Here is a 14,034-nt window from a genome sequence, read left to right on the forward strand (position 1 = left end):
AAGGTTCATTTTATAAACGAGTTGAACTTAAGTACAGTAGAGTTCGACTCGATAGTTCGCGAACAAGTTCGAATTATGAGTTCGTGAACTTGGCTCGTGAACCTGGCTCGTGAACATGGCTCGTGGATGTGGGAGTTTTATTAATGGATGATTTATTATGAATTTATAATTCTTTAGAGTATAAATTAAAATATTGTTAGAATTTTAATTTTTTTAATTAAATTAAATAACAAACAAGCTCGTAAATAAATTTATGAGCATAAACTAGCTCGTTAATTAGCAAAGTTTATTAAACAAGCTTGTGAACAAAATTAATGAGCGGTTGGCGAGCAAAAAAATGTGAGACACGTTCGTGAGCGTAAGTTAATGAGCGGTTCGTGAGCAAAAGCTCGTGAGACATGTTCGTGAGCGGTTCGCGAGCCGTTCGTGAACATAGTTATTCCTTAATGAGTCGATACTCAAACAGTATTTTTGCCTCGATCCAAACTCGAGCTCGAGTTCGAGTTCGCTAATTTTTTAACAAACGATACACGAGCACTCTAGAGTTCGGCTCGGCTCGGCTCATCTACACCCCTATTTGTCATAGCAAATCCCAAGCAAAGCACACATCTCATTTTGCAAATTCCAAATTTATATGCTCAGCGAACAATATGCATTGAAATGTCCATTTGTTTTTAGTGTGAATTCAAACGAATAGTATAATAAAAGATAAATTATCTTTTATAAATCTTACAAATTGTGCTGCTTTTATAACTGCCTATAAAATTCTGTCATAATAAACAAGCCATCGCAAATCATAACATGATAAATCAACTGCCCAATCTAAACATCATTTGAGCTTTTCAAGAAAAACGTAATGTAAACAAAGTTGGAAGAATAAAAACGTCAGAAGACTGAAGAGTAAAATTTGTTATGTAGCATGCCCTCCGAATTAATTACAGAATTACAGAAATGCATCCTTCTCAAGTAACTTGAGCACTTCCTGCTGGTTGTTCAATTTGGCTACATCAATTGGCGATTTACCGTCCATGTTTTGGAGAGTACTGAAACAGATAATATGTAAAATTTAATCAGAAAATATAGAGAATAAAAAGTAATTAATCACAATATGTTGACTAGAGAATCTAACTTACACGGCAGCCCCGTGGTCCAGCAGAAGTGACACACACTCCTTCCTGCCGTAACCAGCTGCATAATGCAGAGCAGTGTTCTTGTTCTTATCAAGGGCGTCCACCTTGGCACCTGCCTCCAGAAGGACCTGAGCACATTTCACCTAGAATGTACCGAAACATATCTGATTAGAGCCAAATTGATCCAGACAGACGGTGCTGACTGATACACAATGGAACACACAAGACAAACAAAGATAGATAGTCCTTGAGATATAGTGATACTATGTGCCTTAAAATTGTTTTTCTGACAACAATATAAATGTAATTATGCTCATTAGCAACTATTATGGCTGCTTCTTGGTGAACTGAAATGATAAGAAAAAAAAATTTAAAGGCTGGCTATTACTCAGGTTGCCAAGAGTTTCAGTTAGAACCAGAAGGGACTGTACATAAACGGATTGTGAACATAATTACATAGTTGGCTGAACAGAAATCACTGTGAAGCAAGGAATTCACAGTAACCAAAATGGGACCAGTCTAACAATGTTACGATATCCAACACTAATACCAACCCCAAAAAAACTTAAACTGGTTGCATATTGCACTAGGAACCCTCTTGCAGGCAACTGCACAGGGGTCTTGTGCATCTATCAAGAAAAAACATGACACAATTTGATGACAGTCTGAAAGGGTGAAAATATCAATCGATCATCAATCATTAGTCTTTCAACAACTCTAAGAGAAATGTATTATCTCTAAGGCTTAACCTACCTTGTAGAACAAACCTCGTTATGAGAGACTACAAGACGAATGCTTTCCAAGTAGAAAAAAAAGCTTCAAATTAAGAGCATAATGTTATATTAGTTCTTTTGTAAAGAACATGATATTAGCTGAGCCAACTAAAAACAGTGCATAGCCAGCCCATAAAATATGAACCAACATTACTTATAAACTTTGGCTTAACCAACTTCTAGGGCATTGGTGATTGAAATTTAGAGAGTAAATGCATAAAACTCAGAGCTTAGCTTTACAGATACAAGGGGAATAAGCAAATAAAGATGGAGGGGAAGAATTTTAAGCAGCGCGCTCCAGTTATATACAAGCTCAAATTAGTAGGTGCTGATAACAGACTCGATTGATAATAAGAAAAACATATATATAAAGTTGGACAAAAAAATTTATTTGAGTTACTGTCAGTCATACCTCGCCATATCCACATGCAAAATGCAAGGCTGTCCTTCCTTCTGAATCTTCTTCATCCTTATCACCACCAGAGGCTAGTGCCTTCTTCAAACCCTAATATATATATAGAGTATTTAGAGATCACTTAACATGTGTAGCTTATAAACATACCTTGTAAGTATATGATTACTGTAAAACATTACATCAACCAAATATAGGAAAAGACAAAGTCATGCACCTAAAAAAATTATTTATTCTGAACCAAGGGTCTTGTCAAGGATCTCATGCAAAAATTATTTATTCTGAACTAAGCAAGAGGAATCTGGTGAACACCGGCATCGGTGCACAAATTCTATTGTATTCATTCATCTCACCCTTAATAACTTTAGAAACTCAAAACAATTTTCATAAAGACTAAAGAGACTTACCAAGAGAAACTCAAAACTGTTTAGAAACCCATGACTTTGCATAAAATATCAAGAGAAAATATCAAAAATTTCCAGTTTATGTTATTCCTATAACTATCATTTTTAGGAAAACGATTAAGTGCATCTACTATCAAAAAAGATATGCGGCGCATTAAAGAGTAATACAGAACCTAAAATACTTCGACATCGCCAACACTAGCAGTGTTGTGAACGATGGATTCACCTTCATTTCCTACTTCATCCGACTCATCTTGTCCAGACGTTTCAGCAGAAGCTACAGCATCTCCTGAAACAGGAAGACCCATTGCTTCACCCAACTTCTGGAGAATACTTGGGTCATTCCAGTACGTACCTGTGTATACAGATAGCAATAAATGAAGAAAACGGCACTGAGAAAATGGATCCCAGAAATATGCACCACATCACATAGAACTTCACGAAAAAATTGGATGAATAATAAACTAAAAGCAACCGACCGAAGGCTACTAGATATTTAATAACACCACAACTGTAACATTAATTTTGTACTACTGCAGCTGAAGCCATTTTCAAAATTAGTCAGTTAAAAAAGTCATATGGCTAAATAAGCAAGTTAGGCTAAATTGCTAATACATATTGACATAGGGTAAGGTCCTACATGTGCACAGTCTTAATAGCTTCCAAAAACTTGTCAATCCGATACATGACAAAACACATACTGTGCCGCATTAAAGAACTTCCTAAAGTTCGTGACCATATTTTCTGGTGCAATGATGCACCAAATATTGTATTTCTTCGTATACATAAACAACTGTCTTCATCTCATTCAATAGCACCATTTAGATAAGTAATCCATATATCATCATACATCACATAAATTTCTAAAAAGAACTACAAAGAGAAACATTTATGACCTCATCATTGCAGCTGGACCTCCAGTTTCTATTTCGTCGAAAATAGGTTTCAAGGTGGGATCTTCTTTGACACGTGACATTCGTTCTTGAAGCTGGTCTTGCTGTGCTGGATTATTTAGGCTCTCGAGCATTTGCGACATAGATGGATCCTAGTATTTAGTCAAAAGAAAAGTACATATGCCATTCAAATTATTCCATATGCCAAATTAAACTGTTAAAACTTAAAAGCTCTTACTCAACATAAAAGCTAGGAAATACCTGCATCAAAGCACTCCCAAGTCGTTCAGCCATGGTCATAAATTGAGGGTTCTGCATAACTTGTTGCACACTGGAAAAGTACTGTTGGGGATCAACCTGCGGGATTCCATCACCAGCTCCAGCACCCTCAAATGACTTTTTAAGCTGCTCAGCTATCTGGTTGAACGAAGGATCTTGGGCTATCTGTTCAGCCAATTCCTTGACACTTGGATCCTGAATCATCATCAAATATATATACAAACCTTGATACATGAATCAAATTTAAACTCTGAATATCTTCCTACTTAAACAACATTTAGTTGTCAAAAAACTCAGAATCTTTCAAGACTTTAATATACAAAGTGTCTGGGAAGTCTTACATATTACATATCTACAACATACCAACTTTCATTTTGAACAGTATTATTATCCATTATTGATATATCATCTTAGGCATTATGTGCTCACAGGAGCTTGCATATGAATTATTGTGTAGGAAGCGTGAGTATGGCTGCGTGGGTGCATACTACGGGAACAGAGAAATTTTCCAAATCTAAGAATATGGGATTTGTATGTGTTAGGGTGCGAGGGGGATTATCAAATACCAAAACATTTAAAAAATATATGATGTATATATTTCAACAGTTACATTAATATTTACAGAATAGTCATACAGAAAAGTTGGTTATTCTTAGTTATTAATATAATAATTAGAGTAAAGTGCATTATGTGTACCTGCACTTTGGGCGAGGCACCACTTTCAATACCGTAGTTCTAAAAGCTCCAGTTGAGATACTGTATGTTATAACCCGTTGCAGTTTGTGTGTTGCTGTCAAAAAAACCATGACGCCGTTAACAGAGATGAGGGCATTTCAGTATTTTCAGATCTACAATTACTCTTCTCCTTCTTTTTCAGCTATGTAAGCAAGATGAAGCCCCAAATCAGTATCTGTAACAAAGCTAACCCTAATTTCTCATACTCCAAAAGCAGGGTTCAGTTCAATAGCCGTACGGGCTCAGTTTAATAACCATACGGGCTCAGTTCAAAAGCCATATGGGATGAAAGTATTGCATGATGATAAGATTAAGATTAAGGGGCGACGAGCAATTAATGTTTGGTTTTTTCTTTCTCAGTTTATACCAAGTAATTTTATTTTATTAATTTCTACACTTGTTGTTAGGTCGCGCAACACCCTTGAACTCCGGATTAGTATGTTATTGTCCACTCTGGACCGTGGCCAAGCCCGCACGGATTTGCTTTTGGAATCCTCCCAAAAGGCCTTATACTAATGGAGTTCTTTGATTGCTTAACCACATCAACCCCACGATCAACTTCTTAAAACCATCGGCTCGGATACCACTTGTTGGACCGCGCAACACCCATTAACTCCGCATTAGTATCATATTGAACGCTCTGGGCCGTGGCCAAGCCCGCATGGATTTGCTTTCGGGCTCCTCCCAAAAGGTCTCATACTAATGGAGTTCTTTGACAGCTTATATTCGAGATAAATCTTCTTTGTCTTTTCAATGTGGGACTTCGTTGACATCCACTCAACAGTAACACCAAAAAAAGTGTTGCCAAAGCGCAAAAACTGTTACTGAAAGTGTACAGAAAAGGATACTGTAACACTTTGACCAAAATTAGTGGTGATACTAAAATTGGTGAAACCATAAAGGTCTACCGTAACACTTTTCCTACTTAAGATAACATAGGGTAAAAGTGTAAGGGTAGACATATATGCCAACACGGTTTTAGTTTTGGTAACACGATGATAATGGTTGTGCTAGACCTATATAATCATACCAATAGTTTTTTGTAACATCACAATTGTTGTTACCTTAAATCCCGTGGTAAAAAAATTTATAGGTATTATAACACTAGATTTTGAAACACTATGCTTTCATTCGCAACATCCTGTTAACTATGATGACACTTTATATAAAAAAATATATGATATTCAAATATAGTACATCTCAATTAAAATCCTGCCAAATATGTGTACAAAATTAACATGAGGGAGGGATTGAGTGTGGGGGTAGTGGGGGTACTCCCCCCCCCCCCCTCGAATTTCCCATGGTTGAGTTTTATGTACAGTCTGGACAGTGCCAATCCCGGGTAGGACCTCTAGTCCCAAAAAAACTGCAAGGTCAACCATACAATGTAAAGTGAAACTAATTTGAGTCCTAAAAATTACATTTATCGAGGAATGAGATTATACTAATCATGACTCAACAACTTAGAATGCTTACGGAAAGATAAAGATTAAAGATTTTAAAATTAAGTTAAAAGAGCAAAGCAACAAAACAAAAAACATAAGGAGAAAAAGTGAAATCGAGAAAATGGAAAATCAACTACATACTCGATTTAGACATGTCAGATTTACTTTGCAAACACTCCCAGGATAATTGTGGTTGCGATCACTAAGATTAAATAAAAAGTGCCCTCAAAAAATTTATAAGAAAAGTGGTAAGCCTAAGAAATTACTAATATTTAGCTTCAAAAAATTCAATTATATATATTATTGATACAAATAATACACACACACACATAAAAATATTGCAAACATCAATGATAATCACAATCTTTCATTATTCAAAACTCAATCACAGACTACAAAAGTCTATGACCAACACTTTTAGGTTTTGAAAAGTCTTCTAACTTTTACAAATTATATTTAATAGAATCTTAATTATCCTACAAATACAGTTTTGGTTTGAAATTACTATTGGATTTTTTAAATCTAAATTACTCATATTAATATAATGTTTCGGTAAGTCTCATGTGAAGAAGGCCATGAGCTAAGGTATTATAGTAATATTGTATCACACACCCTTTTAATTATTGTGCACTAAGCGAGGGATCTTCACGGAAACAGCCTTTCTACTTTAAAGGTAGGGGCAAGGCTGGATACATTTTACCTCCTCAGACCCTACTCTAAGCGGGAATACTGAGTACGTATGGTATGGTATGGTATTCAACAAAAAGAAGCATTAAATATTATTAAAAATGTCGAAAATTTACTTACGCTATGTGAAGAACTTGGAGCATCTTCTTCATTGCTTGAGATATAGATCTAAAAATATTTCATGGGCATCAATATCAATTTTTGTAATACAAATCTGAAGAAAAATCTTAATATTAGCATCATAATAATAATTGTCAAAAAGGTATTTAATTCTTGAAGAAACTTAGGAAAACAAATTGGAAATATATTGATTTATATCCCAAAGAGTACCAGGATGAAATTGAATTATGTCAGCATGATTATACAAGATATATTAACATATCAAAGATCTATACATATACATGTAATCATCTAATCAACAAGTGAAAACTTACACTCATAAAAAATCATATCATTGGAGAAGATCTTATTACAAAATCTTTGAATATAATTGAAATTTGTAATTTAAAAGGTGATGAAATTTTCTTAGTGATTATATTATACACTCTGAGGAATATATAATGACAGAACTACACTTACAAAATAGAGGGGGTGGTTGTGCGGCCAACCCTTTAACAACTAGGGATTTATATAAAAGGGATTAGGGTTATGTTGCAAAAGGCCGGTTGGGGAGGTCCAAATTGTGTATGGCCTATCTCTATACATTTTGGGCTTAACTATATTAGGTAGAACTCTAAACTATTAAGGGGTAAATATATTGTGTAAGGGCCTAACTCTATACCATTTTGGGACTAACTCTATACAATTTCATGTATCATACTCCTGGCTTAAGTATTCAACCAGTTTGATATATAGTAAGCTTATTTTGAATATAATATTATGATTTATTTTGGAATTTTATAGTATTTGGTTATAAGGAAACTTTTTTCAAATATAATTAGTAAGATCGTAGATTTATGATGATTTTGTATATTTCACAAAAATTGATTTAAATGAAATAACACTCTAAACCTTGAGTTATGTAATGTCATGGTTAAATACAATTATCTATTTATTTAATAGTATATAATAAATAAGACAACTAACTCAACCAAAAAAATTCTTTAAAATTTTCACTTGAGCATATCAAAATGCAGCTCAACCTTCAAACTTAGAGTAAGCAAGCAAATGAGTGAAGTATGGGTGAAGTTTATCCTAGAGAATGATCCAGATAATGAGATAAACGTGTGTTGAAAACGTGTGTTGAAAATTTTGAATAATATTTTTGGTTGAGTTAATTGTCTTATTTGATATATACTATTAAATAGATAGATATTTGTATTTAACCATGACATTACATAACTCAAGGTTTAGAGTGTTATATTATTTAAATCAATTTCTGTGAAATATATGATATCATCGTAAATATGCTATCTTACTAATTATATTTGAAAAGAGTTTCCTTATAACCCAATATTATAAAATTCGAAAATGAATCATAATATTATATTCAAAATAACTGGCTTACTATATATCAAACTGGTTGAATACTTAAGACATGAGTATGATACATGAAATTGTATAGGGTTAGTCCCAAAATGGTATAGAGTTAGACCCTTACACAATATATTTAGGCCTTAATGATTTAGAGTTCTACCTAATATATTTAAGCCTAAAATGTATAGAGATAGGCCATACACAATTTGGACTTTCCCAAGAGGCCTTTTGCACCATAACCCTAATCTCTTATATATAATCCCTTGTTGTTAGAAGGTTTTCCACACGGCCACCGCCTCTATCTTATAAGTGTAGTTCTCTCATTATCAGTAAAAACATTTCATCATCTTTAGATTATAAATTTAGTTGTAGTCACACATTTTGTAATAAGATCTTCTCCAATGATGTGATTTATTATCAGTGTAAGTATTCACTTGTTGATTAGATGATTACATGTATATGGTATAGATGTGTAATATATGTTAATGTATCATCTATAATCATGTTGACATATACAATTCAATTTCATTCTTGTACTATTTGGAATATAAATAAATATATTTCCAATGTGTTTTCCAAGTTTCTTCAAGAATTAAATACCTTTTTACCAATTCTTATTATGATGCTAATAGTTAAAATTTTACTTCCAGATTTTTGTTACACGAATATTGATCTTGGTGTCCATGATTTATTTTTGGATCTATATCTCAAGAAATGAAGAAGATGCTCCAAGTTCATACTACAACTTCTATATAGCGTAAGTGAATATTTGAGATCTTTAATAATATTTTAATGCTTATTTTTTGTGTATTATTTCAAATTATCTCAAATGAGTTATTTACTTTTAAAAAAAATACAAATTGTAATTTTAAATCAAAACTATATTTTTAAGTTAATTAACATTCCATAAGATATAGTTTGTACAAATTAGAAAATTTTTCTAAACCTAAAAGTTCTAGTTATAGACTTGTTAGTTTTCTTTAGTATACTACAATGAATGAATAAAATAGATTTTTTCATAGTTTGTAATTAAGATTTGAATAATATAAGATTGTGATTATCATTGATGTTTGCAAATGTGTATATATATATATATATATATATATATATATATATATATTATCATTGTCTCAATAATATAATCATTGATTTTTTTTAAGAAATCAAGGACATTGTGTAGAAATTTATATCTCTTATCCTTGTGTTTGGTCCATGGTATTAAATACAATATTTAGATTGAGAAGGTAGTTAAGTGCTACAAATTTTATTATGGGGGTTCATTATGCCATTAATCATATTTAAAAAATTATTTTTCCATTGAAGGGGGATGGTATTTATTAAGAGATTGTTATGTGATGAATGACACTATACATGACTATTTTAGGAGTTCTTTAAGACTATACATGAGTATTCCTTTTATTTGGTTGAATTTTCTATTATATTAAGTAAAAAAGTTGAACTTAAGTTTTTTAACGGTTACATACAAATGTGTTTAGAGTCCATTTGTCAATATAGTTACTTTATTACAGTATGTGCCCTGCCCTTTCTAAATGAACTATACCATATATTAAAAAAGGAAATCAATTATAATTTCAACTACATCATGGTAGAAGACTTCACCAACATCATTTTCTCCTACACTGTAATAAAGTAAGAATAGTTGAGACCATAGATTACTGTATAAATATGCATTAAGTGTGCAACTTGTATATTGACGTTCATCTCATAGTTCAGAATCCAAGATCAGGCCGATCGAGTAATGGTATACTAGTGTAATTTATATTATATGTTTGTATTATTGATTTTTGTTGCTACTTGTTTCGAGTAAAAGGGAAGTTTCATCTAAAATTGGTGAGATGATATTCAAATTTGATTCATATGACCAAGATGAAAAGGAAGACCACAAAAAAGAAAATTGATTCACATAAAGAGAAAGAAATTGAGGTAATTCACCTCCGTGCTCATCTTCTATGAAGACTAATATGGACCACAATGATGCTGAATACGTTAAAGAGGCCGTTGGTCCTAAGAAGAAGGCTAAAAAATTTAGGTCTATCGTTGATCTCTACATAATTACCAAGCCCTCTGTAACCGATTGTCATTTACTTATTAACTTGGAAACTTATTTGTATTTTCTTGTCTATGAACACCAAGCCGTATGTGTGTGTGTGTCTATATATATATATATATATATATATATATATATATATATATATATATATATATATATATATATATATATATGTTTGTAAATAACATTCTGTTTACTTTTCTATGTATATGTAAGCCCATAGTAGTGTTGAATCCTAGAAAATTTGGACTGGGTGATTATTGTCATTGTTTTTTTGGTTAATAATTACAAGGAGATAAATGTGTTATTTACGTAAAAATATTCATGTTGCTTTTATTATGAATATGATTTTGGAAAATAGTAGTATATATTGTAACTTTTTGTAGTTATTATAAGCATATGCATTGTTTTATCAAACTAAACTGTTCACAAAAGGTAACACATATAAAATCACAAAATTCTATGACAAAGTATACGAAAGCGTTACTATGATACTAACTTACCATTAGTGCCCAATATATATATTACACATAGTTTCATCTCAAAGACATGATCAAATCATGATTTTTAACTTTAAAATTAGGTAAAATGTAATCTTAAGGTCATAAGGGTAACTGCTCCAATTGCTCAAACCAAAAAAAACCAAAGCAAACACTTGAATCCGAGATAGATTCAACACCAATAAGCTCCCGTCTCACACTTGAATAAGGGTAACTTGAATTGCACTAATTTTCTTAACATGTGATACAACTAAAGTAAACATGGAAACTAATATGAAAATAAAAGTTATAGTATACCTCCCGTCTCACATATTGCGGTATTGCCCCCATGCGTAACATTTAATAAGCTTACAGGTGTCCTTTCCAATTTTTGACTTTTTCTCGTGTCAGCGGAATTCCAATATCTCACAATGGATTGCTATGCCTCCGGCGAGAAATACAAAAAAATAAGAAATCAACCATTGAGACATGGATAAGATACCCGTATAAAAACATACGAAATCCTAATTGTAAAAAAATCAAAATCGAACCCACATAACTTATAGTTAATGAAAATCGACCAATCGAAGCCCAAAAATCGAAGTTATACCAGAGAAAAGCGGAGTAGAACCCTGATTGTAACTAATCTGGTAAATAAATCGACAAATCTTCGAAATGAAATCCATTTTCGAACAGCGGCGATGATAAGTATGATTATTTTGAAGGTTTGAAAGTGGCTACCATTACAAAACATATATACAGGAAGAGAGAGTGTTTTGGGAGTGGCCGAGCTAGTTTTGGGAGAGAGTTTTGGGAATTTTGGGGGTGGGTTAGGGATTCAATGATTGGGGCCGATTCCTAAAATGAGGGGAAAATTTGGGTGTGCGGGAATTTCAATATTTTTGTGTTTCACATAACTTGACACGGGCGGGATTCATAAAAGTACGATAAATAATTTGATTGTATCTAATTTTTAAATTTAATTTTAACTCATTACAATAATCTTCAGTAAATTGGATAGTCTAAAATAATTTTAAAAAAAATAGTTTCAAATTTCAGGTTAGTATTTTATTAAAATCTAAGTAATTTGACCGCATTTCACTACAAAATCTACCCACCAAATAAAGGTCCTTTTAAAAAAAATAACAATATTATCACATTAAAATAACATCCCTACTGTTAGATCATTATATATAATTTAAAAAAAATAGTTTGATGCTGCGAGTAAGTATTCAATTCAATTAAAGTCTAAGTAATTTAACGGCAAGAAGCATCGATGGCTAAATAAACACAGTATCGATCGCTACATCAATTCCATCAATGGCTAATCAAGGAGAGCTATCAATCAGTAACTAAAAGAGCTATCAACGGCTGATTTGCCCTAGCAGTTGATGGCTACCAATTGACAGCTACAAGTCAAGTAAAGGACAAAAAGCACGTGGGTTGATGTGAAATGTGGTGCACCAATTTTGGAAGTTAAACTAAAACCAGTTTAGTCAAATATTGAGAACCTCGAAGCCTACCATTTCCCGCAAAGCAACAACAACTTCAAGCTGCCAAATGTACTATGAAGTGCAAGAAATTCTATATTTTTAATGGCTAGAAAAGGTGTAGGAAAATACTTTTGCAGAGTATCCTAGTTTGTATTAGTATATATTCACATTGTAATTTTAATTTTCAATGTATCAAACACTGAGAACTGAAGAGCAAAGCAGTAGAGATAGCAAGCAAGGATTTGAAAGCTTATGCTCTTCATTCTTTTGTAAAAAGCCAAGTATTTTTACTTGAAAGGTTCTTCATATAAAAATATCTCAGGTGGATCAAACAATACACCTGAAATTTTTAAGATCCTTGTTCTTTTTAATTTCTGTTTAGTTTTAAATATCTCTTCTCCATTGAATATGATCTGTTAAACCAAAATTAGTTGAAAATTTTTATAGATTGTATTCAACCCTCCTTCTACAATTTAACTTATTGTTTGCATTGTCAAATAAAAGAAAGTACCAGTCCCATAAACGGCGATCGTGCCATATTGACTGAAATATTTTCTGAAATTAGTTTTTCAATGATCCTATCGTACGGATGTTAATACCCACTTATTTTAGTCATGTAAAAAATAATCAAAAATAATAGATTTATCTTGCATGACTTTTTAACAAAAATCCAGTGAAAGTACTAGTCCCTAAACAGGAATCTTGCCAGATTAACTGAAGTACTTTATGATCAAATAAATTTTTCAACGATCCAATCGTACAGATATTAATCTCCGCTTATATTAGTCCTGTAAAAAATAATCAAAAAATAATAGATTTATCATGTACGACTTTTTAACAAAAATCAAGTGAAAGAACTAGTCCCTAAAACAGGAATCGTGCCATATTGACTGAAATATTTTCTGAGATCAATTTTTCAACATCCAACCGTACGGATGTTAATATTTACTTATTTTCGTCATGTATATAAAAATTAAAAATTAAAAATTTAATCTTGTACCAATTTTTCATGAAAATATAGTGAAAGTACTAGTCCCTAAAACAGGAATCGTGCTACATTGACTGACCCATCAAACTTGATTGACTCACCGATCGACCAACTCAACTTTTTATGTTTCAACTTTATTCTTTAATAATATAATAATATATAGTATAGTATAGATTTATAATATTTTTTTAAACTAAGACCGTTAGAGTATTTAAAAATAATGTTAATGTATTTTGGTTGAAAAATATCACCGGTTATTTATTAATAATTATATATAATGATACTATATTTTTATATATATGCCACCCGTGTTAATTGGAGAAAATTGGATTTTTTAGTTAGAAAATCTAAAAAGGATAATGAGTTTTAATTAAAAAAGTATTTACTATGTTGCTCGATGTTATTTTAGAAGATTGAGTTTTTTTAGTCAAAAAAATATAAAAAGATATATTTTAATGTAAAAGAATAATTGCTTATATAGATATGCCCATATTTCGACGTAAGTACCGACCTGGTTATATAGATAGGCCCGTACTTCGGCCCAAGTATGGACGGACTCAACTTTTGATGTTGGTGCTAGCCTTTAACTCTAATATGTGGTCTAACATATTAGAGTTAGAAAAAGTTAAGTAATAGTTCATATTTGTTTCGAAATAGAACACGTTTGGGTTAAAACGAGTTATATAAAAGTTAGATATTCAAAATTAGATATTTATAATTTTATTTTGCACATCATTATAATTTTTTTGTAGAATATAATATGATAATA

General features: G+C 31.9%; 1 pseudogene; it reads right to left on the reverse strand.

Annotated features, from left to right (window-relative positions):
• Nucleotides 1-694: 694 nt before the first annotated feature.
• LOC135149756 (ankyrin repeat domain-containing protein 2A-like) lies at nucleotides 695-4,110 on the reverse strand (annotated as a pseudogene).
• Between the last annotated feature and the right edge of the window lie 9,924 nt (nucleotides 4,111-14,034).

This window comes from Daucus carota, chromosome 9 (assembly GCF_001625215.2).
Source record: "Daucus carota subsp. sativus chromosome 9, DH1 v3.0, whole genome shotgun sequence".
NCBI classification, from domain to species: domain Eukaryota; kingdom Viridiplantae; phylum Streptophyta; class Magnoliopsida; order Apiales; family Apiaceae; genus Daucus; species Daucus carota.